Source organism: Scophthalmus maximus, chromosome 19 (genome assembly GCF_022379125.1).
Source record: "Scophthalmus maximus strain ysfricsl-2021 chromosome 19, ASM2237912v1, whole genome shotgun sequence".
NCBI lineage: Eukaryota > Metazoa > Chordata > Actinopteri > Pleuronectiformes > Scophthalmidae > Scophthalmus > Scophthalmus maximus.
In genome coordinates this window covers 14,984,631-15,007,710 of record NC_061533.1, presented here as the reverse complement: position 1 = coordinate 15,007,710, position 23,080 = coordinate 14,984,631, and the positions used below count along the sequence as shown (strand labels likewise).

Below are 23,080 nucleotides of genomic sequence, written 5' to 3'. Positions count from 1 at the left end.
GCACACACACACGCACACGCACAACTACTGTACAACTCTCACCACCCTTTTTTTTTTTTTTTTAACAGAATACATGTACGCATACACACACGCAGACTCACAAACGTGTGCACACCGACTGTTCTCTCAGACAGCCGCTCATGCTGGTCTGCTCACCACTGGGATTTCCCTGTATTGTGTATGATATAATGATATTATTCCCTCTATTTGCTGGGTAGTTAGGCACCATGCCAGGCGGCTCACTTATGAAATTGGGGTAAAAGCATGATGTTATTTCAGGATACAAAATGGCTATGGAGTGGGACTGCTAGAAAGCCTTACTTGGACTGTTTACTTTTTGGTTTCTGTTCCTCGCGTCTTTTTCTCCCCTCACTCCTCTTTTATCTTACTCACTTTGTGTTTCTCTCTCTTTCTCTCTCTCTCTCCCGCCGATGTCCTCGCATCCAAATGTTCTTTATGACAGCCTCGCCTTTTAACAGTCACTTTCATAGCACTGTGCCCGCATTTATAAACCGTGCACCACAGTGCAAATCAGGAAGTTACTGGACAATGGCGCTGGCCCCCTCCAGTCCACAGGCAGTAAAACGATAGCAGGCTCTGATTCTATTCTCTGCTGTCTGCCACATTACAGTCGTCAGCCTGTTCGGAGCTCTGCAGTTCAAAGCTCAGACCGGAACCCTCCAATGCTATTTCCAGCCCTTTTTCTGAAAACCCGCTATTGTGGAGGTATAATTACAGGCCTATACGCTGTGCTTAATTCTCAAACAATAGGGTATACTTTTACACAAGGACATGAAATTACTCTCCATTCAGAACATGCTTGACTACACAACAGGGCTCTTCATGTTCGGAGGACATTTATGCTGCTCCGACGATGCTCTGTTAAAAACAACAAATTGCATATTCTCTTCCTGTTTTTCCCTCTCATGCCAGAACATCACAGTGATGATGGCAAGGTGACTCAGCTACCAATATCTATCCATCTATTTATCTATCCATCTATTTATCTATCTATCTATCCATCTATCTATCTATTTATATATCTATCTGTCTATCTGTCTGTCCATCTTAGGACATTTTGACTTTCTCACAAAGTTTGGTGTGGTTTCAGGAAAATTAAATCCAAATTGATTCCAGATTCTACTTTTTCTGTCTAATTTCTTCCACTTTCCCCTAACCCTAACCCCTTGATTCATGGAACAAGTTGATGAAGTTCCCCTAATTAATTAATAAACGTGGGCAACCTTTGCCGAAATCCAATCTCTCTTTTACCTCCAGTGTTATTCTCTCTCTTCCCCCCTATTTTTTTCTTCTTCTACTCCAGTGGTCTGACAGTGATGCTGTTGTTCCTCCTTTTCACTGTTGGCCTCTTCCTCCAACATGCACCCGGCTCCTGACTCCTAATTGGTGGAAATGCTAGCAGCATCTGGCTCTGGTGACTGTCTTTGTCGACGACGGCGGGTATCCAGCCGTTTGACAGCTGGTTGCCATAACGTCATCACCTTGGCGACAGACTGGACTCTGGCACTGTTCTGGAGTACCTGCCACTCAGCATTACCAGCCACCCTCACAAAAGAGACGGGGCATTTCACGAATCCAAGAAATGAGGCAGTTCCAGAGTCAAATTTGATAATAAGCTTATTTCAGCCCCCACCACGACGCACAGCAAACAGCCCTTCCAGCTCCAAATGACTTACGCCAGCCTCTGGGAAAGGGACTAATATTTTAGTGGATGAATTATATGGCCTGTTAACTTTAAAAGATTTTGTCAACAGTGCATGGTATGTCATTTTAATGCCATTTGAAATTTCTGCTTTTCACTATAGAATTCCGGCTGTACATCCAAAGATCGGGAGAGCCGAGAGACGTTGTTGGCCTCAAAAAGGGAACAGGGGTAACTAAGTATTTGGGAATTCCTCTCTTTTTCCCTTGTCTGTTTTTCAAACCCCTAGTCTCTCTCGTCTTCTCCTCTTGCCTCTGTTCTCTTCGTTCCCCGGTGGCCATGGTATTCCAGGAATATTCATTTGTGTCGGCCTTTAGTGCACGCTACTGGTTCTTCAACCGATGCAGTATGGTCGTTGTTTTCTCACAACCATTACTGTATTTGGTGCTTTTGTGCACTGAAATACCAATTGCACCATTGACTGTATTGGTTACTGACATGAATTTGTTGGCGAAACCTCATGTCATGGAGATGTCATGTATCTGGATTCATTCGAGTTTTGGGAATTTATGAAAACATATTGAATACAATTTTCAAAGATTCTTTTGAATCTGAAAAATGAGTAAGAATTACATGTTATCACAGAATTATATGTGACACCAATTGTATCGAGGTGAACATTACCGACGGTTAACACGGAGCAGGATGTGGTTTGGACATTGATGAAAAATGAAATCCAGCTACCTGCTCTTCTAAACCCCCCGATGATTAATTATTGATGGACACACATCATTTATACCGGGGTAGTCGGGAGTTAGACAAACATACACACATCAGAATAACTTTGCAAAAAAATAAAATAAACACGCATCCTGACGCCTGCAAGATGGCACCGGGTTCCACACATCACATCCTATTTGCTGCAATTTCATATCCACGCATGAGCAAACACAGCGGTGGCCATACAGGAGAGGAGGCGGCAGCGGAGCAAACAGCATGAGGGCACCATGTTCAAACTGTGGTGACCAGTGGCTCCTGCCTGTCCGTGGCCTCACAGCCTCGCCTCTGCCCCAGTTGCTCAATGCAGGTATTCACAAAACGGGATTCCAGTGGCCACCAAAACATCTAAACCAAATGGACACGGTGACTCTTCTAGGTAAATAGACGGACGTGCAAAAATCTCGACCGTATAGCCTCCCTCTCCCTACCTTGGCTTCTCTCTGACTTTGTTTCCCAGTGCAGCCTTTGCCGGCCTAAAAACGAAAACGAGCATGCTATTTAACCGACTTCACAACTCACATGTTGGAATTAAAAGCTCCCAGTCAGTAATAAATGCGAATGCTGCGCTGGCACTATTTTCTTTTCGAGGCAAAAGAGCTAATGGTGATTCAGGGGGAGGTTTACTTCAAATCCGCGTTTCTAAAAAAGATTAATCGAATGACATTACGTTGTAAATAAGAACAAACATGTCAATCAGCAGGGCAATTTCCCATCTTTTATTGTTGACTCGCGCAATTATCGCGCTACATTTAGTGTCTCACCTAAGCTGCAGTGGAAGCTGGAGGAGACTTGATGATTTGGCGTACTCCTGGCAGAAACAAAAGGCAAACATGGGGCTTCAGAAGAGGCAGACAGCTCATGAGAGAACAAACCACACCACAGAGAGAGAAATCAAACCCAAGCACAGCCTTCTGAAACCAGACAGCCCCATCTCCCTGCATCCCTCGGCTCAGACTGTTTCTGCTTATTGTTTACTTGGTTGTTTGACTGATTGGCTCACGGTTTAAAAAACCCAGACGGGGAGTGACGTGATCTGAAATTACACTTTTCGGGGAGACATTATCCGTACTCAAAAGTTTTAATGCTGTTCCGGCATTTATTTATTAACCATGGTTGGATGATTAATATACAGCCAGGAGATCTGTGAATTCACGGGCGAGCAAATACCTTTATTTACGTCACTTTATTTAAACATAGTTTAATTTATCAACTGTGAGGTGCATGATATCGGTACTTTGCACATCAGCAGCTACGTGTCAGACCTCACTTCTCTGCAAGTGTGACTGATTCAGTCAATCAAAAATAAAATAAAAATCCTTCTGCATCAGGCTTGTTGGAATCTGTTTTTTTTTTTACATCCAATTTAAATATTTGAATATAAATATGGGAATTTCAAAATCAGCCATTTTTGTTCTCCTTTAAATTAACAAAAATGTTAAAATATGTGGAACAGTTTGGAAGTGACTGTTCTGTTTGATGAAGATGACAAATTACAGAGATGACCATAATGAATTGGTATCATACCAACGGAACTATTCAATATTTTATATATTGTATATTCATTTATTATTATTGAAGTATATTCATTTGTATGCCAAAAAATTCATTGATGATGTTCAGAATGTTAACTTATCTGGAATCAGAATGTTAACTTATTAACTGATTATTTATGGGTTTAAACTAATACTAATATAATAATAATAATAATAATAATAACTTTAATTGTATAGCACAGTTCATAGAGCATGTGCTTCATATCAATCAAAGTAATTACACAGTATATTTAAAATGTGAGACAGTAAAATAAGAACCTTGAGCCTTAAAAAAAACTATGCTTTAACGTTTGAATTTAGTGAAACTGATGATGTGACCTCCTCTTCTTGAGGTGAGGTTTGATGACACAGAACACATCATCTCTGAGTCGTCGTTCTACTTAAACCAAACCAGCATTTCAGACGAATAGTCAAGAGCTAGACCAGTAAGAGATTTTAAACTGAAAAGCAGGATCTTGAAATGAATTTCAAAATTAACCTTGGTGCCCATAATGAGCTTTTGAAAGGGGTTTAATATGTTTGCCATGTTTATTTATTGCCATTTTGAATGATATGACGTTTGTTTAAAGATTAATTAGGGAGTCTTGAGAATGTGGTGGGAAAGTCAGGTCTGCTAGAAATTAAAGCATGTAAACTTCTTCAATGTCGTCCTTTCGCCCAGGCGATTTGTTTTGAGAGATTCACTTCAGATCCAAGGCCTGGTCACAATTAACATAACACTCCGGTTTTTTGTCTTAAGATTTTTGTTTCGACCTCAAGCGGAGGTCTATGGTTCGTCCGTAAATTGGATCAAGTGCGTCAATTTACTTACCAAATTGTATCATTGACAGTTCCATCTTGTCATGTGTCAGCCAACCCCCCGCTGTTGTTGTGAAAATGGTTTGTGGTTGAAACGCTTGGCAGATGTGCACGAACACGTGACGAGAACAGACGAGCTGCCAAGTCACCAACAATCAGTCGCTTTGATTTATCTTTTCTCTCCTGTTTTTGTTTTACTATGAAAAGAGGAATATAGTCGTCACAGTCTATGGCCTGGATGGGTCTATAAGACTGCATTTATAACGCATGGCTGTAACCAACAGCAAAGGTCACCGAGGTCGGGACCTTGTTTCTTTATATAATAGAAGTTGTGAATTAATGTTCTTAAGATCTACTTTGGTGCAGCCAACACAACAAGACATAACTAAACAGCTCCTGTGTGGCGCACTAAACTGTGGCTGTCCCTCATGACGCTGCATAGTTAGCGTCAGTTGTGTGAATTCGCGGGTTAGATAGCTAACATTAACTCCGCTCTTACAATTTCGGACCGATACATTAGAGTGGGTGTGGATGAGTAGTTAAACGGTCTGTTGTTTTTCCCCCCCTGTCCATTATTCCTAGTAGCTGACCTGCTTTAATGTGAACTCGACTCCAGAAACAAACTGGGCACTTTAATCAACATAAACCATAGTTTGACCCCAAAAGAAGAAAAAAAAGTAATTCTGCAGCTGACATTTGAAACTGTTGAATTTGTTGAACTGTTGAAGAAGGGCCTGGCCCCTCTTCTCCAGGACCCCAAACAGGATGTTAGGGCTATCGGAAACTAAATAGGTGTTGCATGACCAGGCCAGACCACGCCTTTCAAGGATTTACATGTAAACTTTAAAATGTGCAAGTGGCAAGGGGGACCAAATTAATATCAAATCAAATATTTTTCATTAGCCTTTCTGCATGATTTATTGGCTACGACATACGTAGCGACTGGTGTGTCTTTTTGCAGGAACCTCAGCCCCGTCTGACTAAGGCAAGCAGTGGTCTACGGGCTTTCCACATTTATCGAGCATAATTGCCGCTTAAAGTCTTAAATTATTTATTATTGTGAGATCTGACAGTGCTGCTCAGAAGCAAATTGGGATCATCTTCCATGACCACCAAGGATTTACAGATTGGAGGCAGAACTAAGTTTATTTCCTCCGCGCTGCTTTTATCCCGGCAAACCAAGCGTTTAAAAGGATCACCCGCGACAGATAACCACGTTACTGTACAGACGAATAACGCCGCTGCTCTTAAGATCCTGATTTTGTCTGTGGATTTTTTTCCCCTCTCTCTCTCTCTCTCTCTCTCTCTCTCTTCCCTTCACCCCGGTCTAATTGTGCTGATGCTCTCCCTGTGGGTTTTAATGTTTGACACGGCGCAACGCTCTTAAATCCTCCACACTGCTCCCTCCCTTATGAGGCCCAGTATCTTAAAAGCAAAAAGGATGTATGTCTAATTCACAAATTTATCACTTCGCAAAATGATGCATTAAATGAGAGGGGACACGCTCTGATTTGAAATGCTGACTTTAGAAAAGAAGTTCTGATTTTCAAAACGAGTTTAGACGAGCACCCCTTCACCCCTCACCCACCCTCTCGCCTCCCACGTCCTCTTGCTTTCTCAGTTATATCACTCTCGCTTCTTGAGATGGGAGGCCATGCAGCTCCGTCTTTGTCTGCCGCTCTCTCGCTCTCCTCGCTTTCTGTCTCACGTGCACACACACACACACACACCCCCCCCCCCCCCCCCCCCCCCCAAATAACACGTCTAATTGGTTCTTTTAATTTAGCACGTGTCTGCACATATATGTGTTTTGCATTTGCGCGCAGGTGGCCGCATGCGTATCCATGCTTGCGTGTGTTTGGAGACACACTGCACATACATTTTCAAGGTTATGCTCACATGGTCGCCGACATGCAAGTCTCTTTGCTTTCGAGGAGAGATACTCCGTCTTTCACAAACCGGGACCGATTTTCATTTTTTCTAGTCTTGAGAAAAATAGGCACTCGCATCTTCTTACGGCCAGTTTTACATGTCAGGCCTGTCGTTACGGACTTCTCCAGTCTGTCTTTGCCTCATCAACCTGTATACCTCACACGGGCTTTTACACTCTCATTTATTTTTCATAGAAAGCATAAAGTTCAGCTTTATGGCCATTACAACTATAAGTGAAAATCAAAAGTTCTACTCTCACCCCTCTTCACATGATTTTATTCTCTTTCGGGTTCACAAGTTATTATTATTTTTCTACATTTTAATTTATTTCTTATTAGTACAATTCATAATCTCAACTTTGGCATTGATAGGAGAAACTGCTCTCTGGTGTATCCGGAGCTCCCTAGAGGCTGAAACCAGATGAGGCATTTTTGAACACAGTTCTAACAGCTCTTGAACGCAGCTCAACTGGCTGTGAGGCACCGCGGGCTTCCTCTCGACAGGTCAACCTGCCAAGAAAGAAGTTTAAAGAGGGAAGAAAAAAGAAAAAAAACAAGTCTCTGTAAAAAACGGTAAATGTAAATGTCTGCTCGAGAAGCAGTGATCCCTGGAGACGTGTTAAAACAAGGGCGAGGACTAAGCTGATGACAACTCCATCCGCACGGCCTACACTGTGGAGGGAAAAAAAGCAAGACACACTTAGTTTTTAAGGGCTGCTCTCCTGACGGCGTTAATGACAGAGTTAGGCTACTGGTGAAATCACGAGGGAGAGGAGTCCAGGCTGCACGTGGTCGCGTTCTCGGAGACACAGTTGTGTTTGGCCCGGAAATATTATTGACTTAATTTTCTTCGATATATTATTTTTATGTTTCATGTTTTGTACTCAGACTTGTTGGACATTTTGAAATGATCGAAATATACATTTCTGAATGTGCTGCCATCAATTAAACATGCAAACTTGTGAAACTAGCATTTATTTCAAAATGTAATCTAAAAGAGTGACGATGATGTAACAATCTGTTATTGATATGACACTGAAAAATTCATGTTGTCACAATGTTCCTGATTCAGTCCTCCCTCCTCTCCCTCTCCCCACAAGTTAAAGTTATTATTTGGCAGTGTCGTTCATATCTTTATCGGCCATTTATAGTTTTTCATTTTAGAAAGCTCAAGCCCTCTGTTGCCATCCCTTTGGTATGACACACACAGTGGAGTCGGCCGTTGTTCTACGTCAAGTCACCGGGCAGCCAGGGTTCTTCAGGTTTTCACCAGACATGAGGCTGTAAATCACACGGAGTCAGCAGACTGCTGAAGGATGGCACGTGGTTGGCTGCAGGTGTGTGTCCTCAAATATGAGAGACGGAGGGGGAGAAGAAAAAAAAACCAGAGGGAAAGCCAGAGCAGAACTGAGAGTGCGCTTGGTAGACGTGATCACTTCCCTCAAGTCTCCAGGTGTAGGATCACGTCGTTGGGAGACGGTCCCCTCGCTCTCAGTTTCTTCTCATGCGCGTGTAAATGCTGCATATAAGAGAGAGAGAGAAATGCATATGCATTTTTTTGATCAAAAACACGGCGGCTCTTTGGTTTGTGTTGTTTTTTATATGTTTTCTATATATGTGTTTTTTGTGTGTGTGTGTGTGTGTGTGTGTGTGTGTGTGTGTGTGTGTGTGTGTGTGTGTGTGTGTGTGTGTGTGTGTGTGTGTGTGTGTGTGTGTGTGTGTGTGTGTGTGTGTGTGTGTGTGTGTGTGTGTGTGTGTGTGTGTGTGTGTGTGTGTGTGTGTGTGTGTGTGTGTGTGAGAATGAGTCCCAGGAGGCACATCATGCACACTGTTTCATCCCTTGTTGTATACGACTCAAAGACTGCTGTTCCCATCCATGTTTTTTCCACCCCTCCCTCTTGATCACAACGAACACTAGCTCATTAGATGCAAACACACTCTCTCTCTCTCCAACACACACACACACACACGTACACAAACACGCACACGGTTCATGCCTGCACAGAAACATACAAACAGTACACATGATGAACACAGAGGCTTGGAGAGGAACAACATCCTCCTCTCCCTGGGTTCATAGGGTGAGGTTTGACAACAGCAGTTACAAACCTTTCTCCCCCCCAGTTAGTATCAAAGGCGGGAGAATAAGATTAAAAACTCACAACATAAAAATAAAAGAAGCTTGGACACGGATGGAGAATACTTTTAGGCATGTTAAAATGCAACTTAACACATATGCATGGGAGAGTTCACCTGCGCAGGATATCAGCACTTCTGTTTGTATATTATAGATTTGCAAGTATACCGGCAGCTGGTGCTTTCTCAACTTTATCTGAGACAAGGAGAAGCGAGAGGAAAAAAAGCAGCAAAAAAAAAAGAAACTGCATCACTTGTCTCAACGAACCCACTGGGTATAAAGAACGGGTTTGGGGGAGAGTTTGAAGAGACTGTAAAGGTGAACAGGTGAAAGAGAAAAGCAGACGAATGTAGCTTTGCCTGCCACCTCTCTGCCCTTCGTTGCTCCCCCCATCCCTGCATCACCTCACCTCGGGGGCTGAACAACTGCTCTTGATGAGGAGGGGGGGTGGGGGGGGGGGCAAGTGTTCTCTCTGTTCTCGCTCAGTGCCTCTGGGTGTACTACCGACTCGCACTACCCTGGCGATCTCCTGCCGCCTCACACTCGCAGAGTTTTGCACATATGCGGAAACACAAACACACGAAGGAACACACGGGCGCTGTGCAGCATCTGAACCCTCTTCACTCTCTGCTCCCTCTCATCTTCCTATGTGGGGCTCTTTGTAGCCGCTGCGCCGGAGCTTGGTGAGGAGAACGGGGAGAACAAAGCGAGGGGAGAAAAAAAAGAAGGATGGAGAAGAGAGGGCCGCGGTGGCGGCGGTGCAGTGTAGAGACGGGAGCGGATGAATGAGGGGTAGAGAGAAGGAGCTAAAGTTCGCATCGGATTGAGAGTGTCGCCTGTTGTTGCTCGCGGAACATCGGCGAAACGCCTGTGTGCCGCAGCTTGATTTCGGGGGGTTGTCCCCAGCTGCGCGCCGAGACAGCAGCGCGGAGACGTGGCAGAGGCTCTAATTAGAAGGGCCTAAGTGTGCTGAACTGAGGGAGAACCCTGGAGCGCGAGCAAACGCTGCTCAGCCCCCCTGCAAACAGAGCAGGAGGAGACCCCCAGCAGTAATTACAACGTTTCACAAACCAAGCAAGACACCTCCAGGAAGTTTTCAATCAGAAAAATCCTCTTCCACTCACTGGGGAACTGGAGAGAAGTTGCATTTCATTAGCCCTCACCATAGGGTCCTTTTAAAGAGGGGAGGGTGTGTACAGGCTTTTGACTACGGCGGAGGTCATCCTGTTGCGTTTGCTGTACTGTACTATATGCCATCAACGGTGATACAGCAAAAACACGTTAGACACAGGGGAAACCGCAAAATCTCGATGAGGTTGATATGAAATGGTTCAATACTCATCATGGAGATCGATGTGAACAATGCTTTATATTTCACTACTACGCACTCATCAATCATACCTGAATTCGGAAAACTTAAAAATTACATTTTGTGAGCGTGTAATCTGATGGGATTTTGGTGGCCTGGAAGTAACACTGGAATCATTTTACTTTTCTATAATGATTTTGTTCTAGGAGTAAAAAGCTTAATTTTGTTTAAAAAAATTGTAAAAGATAATAGGAGCAATGTCATCATCATCATCATCATCATCACGTACATGTAAATCTGGGCCTTTGCTTGTTTCAGCCATGGAAACAGGAAGCTACAAACATGCGTTGTACATTCGCAAAGATCTCATAAGTTGTCATCAGTTCGAAGCTGAACCAGGAACCTTTTTTCTTTCATCCCTTGTGTGCAAGTTCTTGCAGGATATGAGGCAGCAAACTCCTGTTGCCGGAACTGAGGAAGAACTGTGAAACACGCAAGAAAGTGGTAGCCGATTAAATGTGACTACAAACGTGTCATCATATTGGAGTGTATATTATAGAGTTACATTTTTTGCATGGGTAACTGAAATGCTGCGTAAGTTGTACAAAATATGCAATGCACAATGAATTCATAGACACAATAAGGCTGGAATTATCTATATTTTTTTAACCAATGCATGTGTTTCCCTCCCTGCACTGCTTGTGAGTGTGTTTTTGTGCGTGACAGAAAACATCCATGGCAAAGGTGTGAAGGCACTCTCACCTGTCTTCAGAACCATGCCAACCCTGCACACAAACACACACAATCTCTCTCAAACACACACACACACACACACACACACACACACACACACACACACTGTATATACACAGATGTGTATATACACTGTGGTACGGAAAACAGACTCGCGAGGAATAACGCTGCATCTATTATCCCACCAACTTCACTCGGTAATTTAGAGAGGAACATAATTATTTTATACCTTTTTTTATGTCTATCTTTTTCACTTTTTTAAAAAACATTTTGGCATGGGTAGTGTCAGTTGTCATGGGGTGCGTGTAAAATAATCTGTGCAGGTACAAAATGTCTAATCTATGCTTTCCTGTCGGGATTAGCCAAAGATGCTGCGGTACGGCTGTCACACAGTATTAGGAAGGAAAAAAGGGAGAACAAGAGCAAAATGGCTCTACAACTTTACTGGTAGACCAAATGTGTACGTATATATGTATATATATGTATATATATATGTGTGTGTGTATATATATATATATATATATATATATATAAAGTTTAAAAGAAATGAAGTAGTGCGCATTTCTGTGGAATTATTGAACAAAAAACTTGGAATGTCATGATAATGATAATTCTTATAGAAACTGAAATTATACACTTGCTAAATGCTAAATGCACAACCAACCCTCTCTTGATATACATTTTGCGCATAGTATTTACTAATATGTGAAACATAAATTTGTATTAGCTTTATCTGCTCTCCCTCAGTAAAACCCACAAGCTCTTACTTCACCGCAGAGATGGTAATTACAATCGCACTAAATAGGCTTGAACCGTATCAAAAATTAATTAATATCAAATTTTATTTGGGTTATCCATTGCGGAAACACGTGTTTTTTGCATGCTAATGCCACGTATTTTGAAACATTCCTGCAATTCAATTACTTGGGAATATCATTAAAGGCAACAAATTTACAGTTTAATTTGTGTGGACTATTTAAGTCGCTCCAGAGCTCCAGAATCCCCATCCTCTGTAAGTGGATTAATTAATTTGAATCAATAAAGTCTCTTAGTCGGGTTGCACCACTCTCCCAGCCCCCCCCCCCCCAAAATAAATAAATAAATAACTCCAAACAAAGCCTTATCAGCCGCGGCGGAGGTCCAAGCCCTCGCTTTTCAGCTCAAGGAGGAAGTTTTGCTGAGACAATTACTGGCAGATGACTTTCAGCTTTTTAAATTTGTGCAGTGTGATAATTTGTTTGCATGCTTGTTTGTAAAGCATGTTTTGGCTTTTATATAAACAATATGAACTCTGTATATGCAGAACTCTTTGTATTTATCAAGTGTCAAATTTTCTTCTGCGTATTTAACACCAATATGCTCTAGTCACTACTAAATTTTTTAAAGGAAGTCAAAATCCAAAAATTACCAAAATATCTGAGACATGTTGAACGTGGAAGTGAGTATCAACAACTGTGGGTGTAGGATGTACTGTATGCAGCGATGTATTTTATCATATTGTACATGCCGCAATGTAGTAATCACTGTGTTGACAAAAATGTTATAAAGACAGCTTTTGCATAAAAACTCCTAACTTTCTAACCTTCTGCTAACTTCTCTTTGTAACCGTTTCTAAATATTACATTAAAACAGAACTAGTTTAATATGATAGTTGACAACTATGATGAAAAATGTAAATATAACTTTTGTCAGCAACAGCAATTTGGTTATATTCCTTTTTTTAAAGTTATAAATTGTGTTATAGTTGGTAAAATAAACTTAAAAATGTAACAAAATAACATTGACTTTGTTTCCATTGGGCAACAACGTATCCCATGAGTCTTAACAGGCAATGCCAAAACCTAATGGAATTTTTAGTTAGTGATTGCTAATTGTAGATGCAACTGAAATCTCCAGTAACTTATCAACATGCATGTTAAATGTTTTAGCATTTCTGGAAGAAAGAAAGAAAGAAGTTACACTGAGCAAACAAAGCTGGTGGAACAGAAGTTGACCTTGAGAAAGGTCATTGTGTGTCTACTAAGAAACCATACCTTCTGTTTGGACACAACATGTCACATCAAACTCCTCCCCCTTCATATAACCTGCAAAGTGTGGACGGAGCAGCCATCTCAAGCGTCCCCTTAAAAAGAACACTGACTTTTCCTGAAACGGTATTAAATCAAAGACACAAAAATACACAACTAAAAATAGTTGCTTCCCCTCGATGACCAAGTTAAACGACATGTAAAAGGGGAGAATTGTTTCTTGCCATATATTATAGAAGTGGTAAAATAACTTTCTAAATAACTCTTTGGTGCTGCAAATATATTGTACAATGCCTAGACTGCAACTTTCTAATCTGATCAACGGTGTCATCTCCTGTGTTTTGTTTTGTGGTGTAAAGGAACTTGACATTTTACATCAACATGGCGATTTTCGTTAATTATGTCTACAAACCGTACTTGGCAGCCCGATCTACTGAAACCTGATACAGGTAACTGTTTGACTAATGGCCTGCTTGTAGCTTGGTGCCTTTCATCCCCAGACATAATGATGACGTGCAGCTCCTGTGCAGTTGCACAGTGGCTGTCCATCTCAATAGACACGATGATGAAGATTATGTTTAGAGTCATTCCAAAGTTTTTCGAGACATTGTCAAACAAGTGATTCAGTAAATCACTTTGCACTGAAGGAACGTCTTAGCTACGTAACCTTGACTGCTATTTACATACTTACCATATCTCGGGCGAGTGGGAAATATCAGATGATGCACAGCTGCTAATTTATCATTACATTCATTGTAGAAAATCTTTAAAATCTGATTTGTCTTGTTTTATTCAAGGTCTCGTTTGTATATAAAATGTGATGTTGATTCTTAGCCAGATTCTTGCTGCATTTCTTTAGGGTGGCCGTTCCCCATTAGAAAAAAAGACGTACTCAAAAGATGAGTTATACATTTTTCATAATTAGTTTTTCCTAAACATCCTACGAATGATAGGGAAGTGGAATGAGCTTCCGCATGATGTAAGCCAAAAGTTATGATCCAAAAAAAGAAAAAAAATCTTGACATGTTACTGAAACATGAAACTTTTTGATTGTTTTGAGAAATTGAATGCTATTTTGATGTTGAGTTGAGCTGCAAATTAAGCTTAAGAATATACGGATTAAGAAAACAACACCCGCCACTTGACAGGTTTTGTGCTTAACAGCAGGTGACCGAGTTGCTCGATGAGTCACTGTGACTTCCCTGCAATGTAAAATTCATGTAAGCAACAATATTCAGCCTCCACATGTCAGTGCTCAACATTTGTTTTGCTGTTTCGGTGTCATTTTGCATTATTGGAAAAAGCATAAAAGTGCCACGCCACGCCTTAACACATAAAACAGCTCCATTGGATTACTTCGCCATCTCTGTGTGTCGCCGTAAACTTGTAAAGGAGATCATGCATGGTGCGCTTGATTCCTACTTTCAATTAAGGATTTAGTACAGCTGTCTTTCGACATAAAGATTATATTGTGTGATTTGTGTCGACTTTTTCCCCTGGTCTGTAATAGGAAGAAAAAAAAACTGTTTAGTTTTGATACGTACAGGAGAGTGGGTCTGAAAATAGTGTTGACGGATGATTTGTATTGGTAGCCAGTCGGCGGTGTTTTGAACAGCGCAAGAACAAAATGTTCATCAGTGCGTTGAAGTGGTGTATCTTCTGAATAGACAGGTAACTACATTATATATATATCTATATATATATATATATATATATATATATATATATATATATGCATGCATACACACACATGTGTACAGTATATATGTATCAGTGCCTCCACTATGTCTGTTTTTCCCCTCCCTCTCGCTGCCTCTCGCGCTCCGTCCCTCAGCCGTGAGGAATCTGATGCAGAGGTGTTGCATTTCTGTTTGTGCAAGTGTCTGTCAGAGGGCCGATGGGGAAAGTCTGAACAGCTACACTTGTCCTCATACAGAAAGCTGTTCAACACGGGAAGCTGCTGACAGGAGGCAAATCATTTATCAGATAACCCGGGCTTGCACGTGTGGACGGGATTAGAGGATGGGAATAATGTGGGGGGGGGGGGGGGGGGTAGCTTTTCTCTCTCTGTTGCTCTTTCAGATTGTTGTACAGCTGTTGGAAGCTTGTTACGTTTTGCATTCGTTCATTCATATAATCCGCCTTTCTATGTTTGAGCCGAAGGTGGCAAAGTTCTCTGTGGTTTTGTTTACTACGCGACCGAAACACAGACCTTCGGTGAAATTACACTTGCGGCGCAGGCACATCAAGCTGCCTGTTACAAGCGGGGAACGACTCTAAATAACTATTTAAGACGGGTGATTGTTTTAAGCAACGCTATACAGATGGTTAAAAAAAAAAAAAGAGGCAATGTTTTCTGATGCTGAGACCACACGCTCGCCTTATTAAATTGTCGCATATGTGCCGTAAAGATGCAGCCAATTCCGCCCCTGAATCGAATCGGATTCACACGGAAATCTAGTTCAGAGTGAAAACATGAAAGATGTGAGAATATCTGAGGATGTCCTCGCCTTCCAGAAGGATACAGACCCCACAAAAAAATGAAATAATGATACTCACCGTGTTTACAAGGAGCAGATATTCAGTTGACGTTGTTTGTTTCTGTATCCACAGTCGCTCGGCAATGTTTAATACCGAGGGCCTGTCAACCAAACGGTGAGTATCTTGATATCTAATATCCTCTCTTACACAATTATTGTGTTGCGTCTGTTTGAAATAATAGAATAATATAGATTATACTGTATGTATAATGTATAATATGTAGGAATGGTCTTCCTTTTCATGGCACTTGAATATAAACCATCAATCAATCAATTAAGGTATAAGTATATGTGCAGGATACAAACACCACACACTTTGTGCATCCTGGTACAGGAGCATGTGATCCATTACAGTAGAGCTGTAACTGCTTGGAGAAAACAGAAACAATACGTTTTGTTCCTCTCATTCATTGGCAACGGCGGCGCAATAAGACATCACACCCTCATGTTCCCCTCATACTGTATTAATGCTGCTGTAAGGGACATGGTGACAGCTCCACTGCATCTCAAAAATCATCAGCACCTGTGAAGATAAATCACGGTCATATTTACGGTATAATGGCTTTAAAACTAATTTCATGGCAGTTTAGTATGTCTTCTATTATAGACTTTATTACACATTTGAATGCAATATTCAGATGTGTATATTATTTTACAGATACTCATTCCTCTGGCGTGAAACCTTTTGTATATTTCCCCATTCACACTTTTGGTGCAGCTGAACTCTGTGCTGATGAGCCTTGGCTCCGACTCCCTTTGAGAGCTGATGAATTGGATCAGGTATTTGAGTCGGTAACGGGGACACATGTTCCGTCTTAGCGGATCCCTCAGATCTATTCTAATGACTCTGAAACCACGAGCCAAAGTAGTTTGATTTGCCAGCAGAATTGAAGCGTCACATTTGTTCGTAACAAGCCGCGCTAACTAATCACGCTCTGCGTGTGCGTGCGTGCGTCTTTGACCAATCTTCAGTGATTACCCACTGATCTCTTATTGCCGTCCCTGGAGAAGCATTTAAAATTGTATTTACATTGTCATGTTGTCATTGCCAGGCAATCACGCTGATTACATTTTCATCCCTCCTAATGATGCTTATTAAATTCCAAACTTTTTTCCAGGTAACCGCTCAAGATACAGTCCAAAGAGACCTATTTATTTTACCTTGTTGTGTCTTGTGAATATACTTCATGTTGGATGTGCAACATGAAAACATGGGTAAATTATGTGATCATTCAGGTTAGTTGTGCAAGTTTGATAGTTAGTTTTGGTTTGCGTGTGCCTGTGTGTGCATGTGCGTGTGTGTGTTTTTCATGACTTTTACTTTAAGGTGCTTTTAGCAGTTAGGAGAGTGGTGATGGGGTTGGCCTAAAACCCTGTAATGATTGACAATGAAGGGGGTTATACCGGCACTCCACATCCATCTACTCAGAACTACAAGGACCTAAGCTTGACCAAGTGCTGCCCTTTCAAAAAATGCTTTTACCAGTTGGTAATTTCTGGACTCGAAAAAATGACTGCACACACGTAATCTCTCGGTAGTACTTAGATCGGAACTAACTTACTAGTCAATTTGGTTTAGCATCACATACGAGTTAATCACACCTTTCATGCAAATTGATCACATCTTTCATCCAGAGCCTTTTTTTTCTCAAGAGAGCTCATATTGTAATGAAAGAAATACGTGCTTGTTAAAGGCTGAAAACAACCACTCCTAGGCTACTTCACAGGATAATTATAATAAAGAATCCAGGCAAGATGCAACCGTGATCTGCCAGTGGTGCCGGGGTGTACGGACCATCCAGAGACAGGCGTCTCCGTCTTGGTGGATCCAGCTGTCAGTCTTTACCGGTGCTTTGCTTCCTCCTCTGGCACATTTGACAGCTCCGCGCCTCAGCTAGATTAGCAAATTATAGAAATGTAAGGGTGGCAAGGTGTAATTGAAGATGGCAAAAGGGCTGATTGGGAGACATTTAAATGATTGTTCTCCAGTGTTCAACACGGAGGGCGTGTGGCAGAGGTCACGGAGAGAAAACCCACGTGATTACTGCTCCTGGCAGGTGGATGACAGGATCTCACTCTCACACTGTCAGCAAATGTATGCATGTGCGTGGTTGAGCTCGCTGTGTCCGGGCCTGTGTGCTCTGTATGAGCCTGATGGGTATTGTATGTGTGCCTTTGCCTGCATGCGTTTATCAGGATGTGTGAACCCTCGTGCAACATGGCTGGCAGGCGTGCACATGAGCCCTGCGGGCTTCCTTACTCAGTGCCACCACGAAGCAGAGACGGTTTACATCACACAGATTCCAGTGCTATACGACCATGGCAGCATCTTTTAATGAGCACACTAATTTAAGAAAGACTGGAATATGAATCAGAAATATAAATACAGTTTAAAATCAGATGAAAAGGCAACAGTGGAGGTGAGACATTGCCTACAGATGGATGTCTGTCCATCTGTAGTTGTAGTCACTAATTCAAATATATATATATATATATATATATATTTCCTCTTAAGTTGTTATTAGTTTTAAAAAACAATAATTGAAAACCGTATTATTATATTGCCAATCTCGTAATCTCCGGCAGCACATAGAAAGTCATTTTGTTCATGTACTTGGATTACTCTCATCACAAAAATCTTCACTGAAACTTTCCCCCAGTCTCCATAGTCCACGGTACACTGTACATTTAAGTAATAGATGCATCATGTGCCATAAAAGTAATAGATGCATCATGTGCCATAGTTCAAATCATTATTTATTTTTTTCATGTAGGTGCAGAAAATTTCATGGCTTCCTTGAAATTCCTTCTGTATTTTTGGCCAAGTGACGACTTCCAGTCCATTGCATGCGTGGCAGTCGTACAGTAAATGCCACAATGAAACAACTGACATATCACTTTTTCCCCTCAGAGTTGTGTTCTGTCATGTTAAATGCAGTTGACAGAGGAGCCAGGCAACACCCTAAACCTCTGGCCTGAGACTTTATTTTCCCTGGGCACCAAAGTACTGTACTCCCTCAAGCTTCAGTCCGCCGTGAGCTGCAGGCTGTGGCTGTTTCACTGCACTTTCTCAGGTCGTGCATTTGACACAAGCGAGCGTTACCCTCGTCTGTCATGATCTCAAAGGCCGCAGCCTGCTATGGATCTACCTCAGCCTGAATATTGATAGTAGGGCCTTGGAATTGACATTACTGGGAATATTGCGCGGCGGGTTTTACTGTATGTCCATCTCATTCATTAACATTGAAATACCAGTGAAAACCACAACACAACTAAAAATCTTTGAACTTGTGTCTCGGGCCAAATTGAACCCTTGTTAAATCATTAATACCCTTGAATGCACGTGCCTCACACACAACCATATGTCAGCAAATAATTTCCAGACTGAGGTGCAGACTGTTTTTAACATTTTAGTCACACGTTTGAAATAAAATGACACTCAGTATTACACATACCTCTGCCAACAGCCCCTTTACATCAAATCAAGCTGCACCAAATTGCACACACTTATAGATATCAGTTCCCCTAAATATGCCTGCTTTTTTCATGAAGATCCATGCAATATTCCCTTTGGAATCAGTGAAAATGTAAAAAAAAAGCCAGAGTAGTACAGAAAGTGATTCCTGGATCCGCCCCTGTTTTGAAACTGAAGTTGAAGAAGAAAATGGAGACAGTAAAATTGCACAGGACAAATTTAAACGGTTGGCTATTGGTGGTGCTTGATCTGATATTTACTTATTGAGCCTAATAACCCATTAAGTAAAATGATTTGATACATCACCAATGATTTAGTTTCTCCTCACTCTATAATGTTGGCTATGGGTAGTTCATTTCACAAACAGTATAGCTTCTGTAATGAGAATTACATTGTCTATACATTTCAATAATCTACAGACGCCGACATGGAAATTGAATAATTTATGTTCGGTGGTAAGATGCAATGGCGACAAAAACATATCTGGTTGAGTATGCAATAGTCTGATTCATCAAGCTCAAGCATGAACTCCTTATGCGCTGATGCTATATATGTCTTTACTTTGAAAAATACACTAATAGGCAATTTCTTGCTTGGCCTGTGTTCAAAGGAAGATCATATACTGAGTTAATAAGGCGTTATTGAATATGGTACAGAATGTGGTTTAGTTGGGTTCAAATGGGATCACAAGTTTACCACCGTTTCAGTTCCTATTGGTTTTCAGGTCAAGATGTCTTCAATGGAGGTTTACTCAGGGATAAAAGCACTCAGTGAGCAATATGAGGAGAAAATTAGGGTTAATAGCGATAAAGCGTTGAGATTTAATTGAATTATGCGGTTGCACTGTATCCAACAGTCGACCAAGAAAAATTAAAAATTTCGGAATATTAATCCTGAGCCCATTGTCAGTATTGTGAGTTTGGTCCAATGTGCTTGTGAGATGTGGCGAATTTGGGAAATCATCCTATTTTTGCCCTTTCTTACGGTTTCGCTGATATCTTTGACGTCTCCGCTTAATTGTAAATATGGGACTGACGTTTTAATTGGACCGCCCGACAGTTTAAAGATGGTGCCTTAGGTCACGGTTTGAATCACAGTTACGGAAGAAAGAAGGGGAGGAGTGGGACGCATTGTCTTCCAATCACTATACTGGTACAATTTAAGTTTATTTTGATTACATTCATATAAAGATAGTTTACAGTATATTGTCTATAGTTACAAGATCTGTCCATCCCAAATTTTGTACTCAGCCCCCTGGAAACAGTAAGAAGCATGAGAGGAATTTGTGTGGAAGTTAAGGCGAACACAGAGCTGCGAGTGCAAGGGTAAATGCTTCACTTTGTTACCATGGCCACCTGAAAATGCTGTCTGCTATTTTATCCCTGCACAAGAGAGCATAAACAGACAGGGAAGCAGAATGGAAGATATGTTTGAATTCATGTTTTTTAGTCTAATTCAAGATTACATTGGTTGTGTATGAATATATTTTAATTCATGTCACATTTGAGGAGTACATTTTGCATATTGAAAATGTTATATGTACCTTTAGTTTTTTCACAATCGTTACATAAAAAAAGAAAAAAGTACGTGTGTGATTTATATTCTGAAGGGTACGATACTGGTCACATAACTTACATTTATTTCCTGTACAACTGTCCTTTAGGAAAATGTTGGACCCAGCTTACAGAAGAAACAGTGTGGGATAAAGACTTAGCCATGGCACCAGTCATAATCCACCCTTCAAAAGAGCCAGATGGAGAGGGTAAGGTTTCAGTCCAAATATTGTTTTTGGATTGAGGTGTGTACTCACTCGCTCACTCTCGTGCTCTCTCAATCTCTCAGTGTTGTTGTCTCACTCAATCTTTCTCTCTTGTACTCTTGTACTCTCCAGCTCTCTTTCGAACCCTCCTCCTGCTGTGCTTTATCAGATCCTTTCATGGGGGGGGGGCTCTCATAAAACCAACAGAGCTCATCAGGACAGAGCTCCAGAGGACCGGTTCGGTCAAACCTTGTTAATCTACTGTGGTCCAGGTCGGGTTAAGGCCTGGGCTGGTATTTATCAAGCATATCAGATCGGGAGTGCTGATTTAAAGTCAGCACCTCAAATCCTTTTAACTGCGAGTGATTCGCGATGAAAATGATGGTTGAAGGGACCTGAGCAGTGGTCCTAAATCAGCAGTCTTACCCTGAGACGCTTGATAAACATACAGACCCGGGGTTTGTGTCTGGGCTGGTGGGGCTGTGGGGCAGAAAGGTATGTGCTTCGTGGTGATTGTGCGCCGCGGCCTCCCCTCATTCTCCGAGGCCGAACACACACAGAGCGACCTTGTGTGGAGCAGAGGGCTGGGCAGACCCGCTGAAGTCAGCTCACGCCATGCAGTGCACTGTAGGCAAAAGAAGAAATTATCCCTCTGGGATTCACATGTAAACATTCACCAAGAAGCAAACTTCTGCCCTGGTTCTCTGCATTATTATTATCATTCAGAAAGATACTTAAAAAAGCGTATGTATTCCTTACAAATGATTCTTATAACCATTAGCTCCGAGCCAGGCAGTCGAGTTGTCCCAGACTACTGTAGAGTTTGTTATAAAAGCGCTCATAAATCCACCCAGAGTTACATAAATCTGTCCGTGGGTTCATTACGGTAATTACTTTAATTTGTGTTGATGATTTAATGATAAAGCAACAGGGGGAAAAAAAGGAGAGAAAATAAAACAAAGTGAAATAAGTTGTCAGAGGAGACGCCGTGGCGCGTTTCCTGTTGAGTGCCTGTCACCTCTCGGCTGACAGAACCCTTTGTATTTCACCACTGGCGTAGCCCGCGGTGTAGTGAGCCATAGCGCAGGCCCACTGATGCTGCCTTCTGCGACGGGCACTAAACATGCACAAGAATACACGTATGGGCACTAACGATATAAAATCCACAAAATCCTCACACCCAAAACAAACCAGAGTGTATTTTGCACTGGCTAGTCCCTGTTTGATTACAGTTTAGTGACTGTAATGTAGCAATTTTTGGAAGTCGACAGTGTGCCGAAGCCTGCAAGACTACTCTTTCCCCCTTCTTGACCTCGACGCACTCATACCCTGCCATAAAATGACAACTGGGCTTCGGTCCTCTGTCCCTCCACTTAGTCCCCCCACAGCTCCTTTAAAAAAATTCTCTCTCATCAGGCCCCTTCTGGCACGGCAGTGTACTTAGAGGAAGTCTTTGGCCAAAGTACACAAAGCCAGTAAATTAACCCCACACAATGTGGATGTGTGTGTGTGTGTGTGTGTTAGTGTGTGTGTGTGTGTGTTAGTGTGTCTGTGTGTGTGTGTGTACACATTCAAATGCAAAAAAAAGGGATGCATTTTTCGGGTATCTGTGATATTTAAAGCAGTAACCTGGCTTTATGGCCATAACACACATTATATCACCATATGATCAAGACACCAAAACCTCTCCCTCATCTAGGGATGTCATAATTAAATGAACTCTCACCGACATCCATCAACCCCTCCCTACCCCCAAAACGATGACTGAATTCCTGTCAATGAGATCATAGAAAAAAAGGGAAAAAAGAGAGCGAGAGAGGCAGACGCCTCAATGTATAGGGGTGCGGGTAGTCATGGTGACAGAGGTTTCCAAGAATAAACAGATTAGTTAATTATCAGTGCCCAGAAACATGTAAACAATACAACCAGATCAATACAAAATATATTTGACCATCACAGGAGTGTGAACATCTGTCGTCAAGGGAGCACCACTGTTTTATCTCCTGTAAAGGTACATTTCCCCTTTTTTGGATGCATTCTGGAAAACACACATTTGACTCCTCTTTCCTTTAAATCATTAATGTCAACATTAGCTAATTTAATAGGGATATAAAAAATACTTATTCAGGTGCATCAATTCAGTGTTTTTATATTAGATTTTGGCATCGGGTATAAAAACCCTGGCTGGAAAATACTTGATCAAAAAGATAGAATTACATCTGTGCCACCTCCATAAAACTCTCCGCTAATGTGCAAACAGTCACAGAGGATATTATGAGTTAAGCTTGTTGACTCTTGCATTCTACTGAATGAATCATTTGGAGGCAGAAATGCCTCACAAAACTTTCCTCCTGG

The 23,080-nt window shown here is 41.6% G+C and overlaps 1 protein-coding gene across 1 annotated transcript in view; it reads left to right on the top strand.

Moving 5' to 3' along the window:
- mef2cb (myocyte enhancer factor 2cb) overlaps positions 1 to 23,080 on the top strand; it is a 197,335-nt gene that overhangs the window by 99,496 nt on the left and 74,759 nt on the right. Inside the window, exons 5-6 of the mRNA XM_047328995.1 lie at positions 15,565 to 15,606; positions 20,630 to 20,728. The gene's annotated coding sequence lies outside the window, so the exon portion shown is untranslated. The remainder of the gene's footprint in view (positions 1 to 15,564; positions 15,607 to 20,629; positions 20,729 to 23,080) is intronic.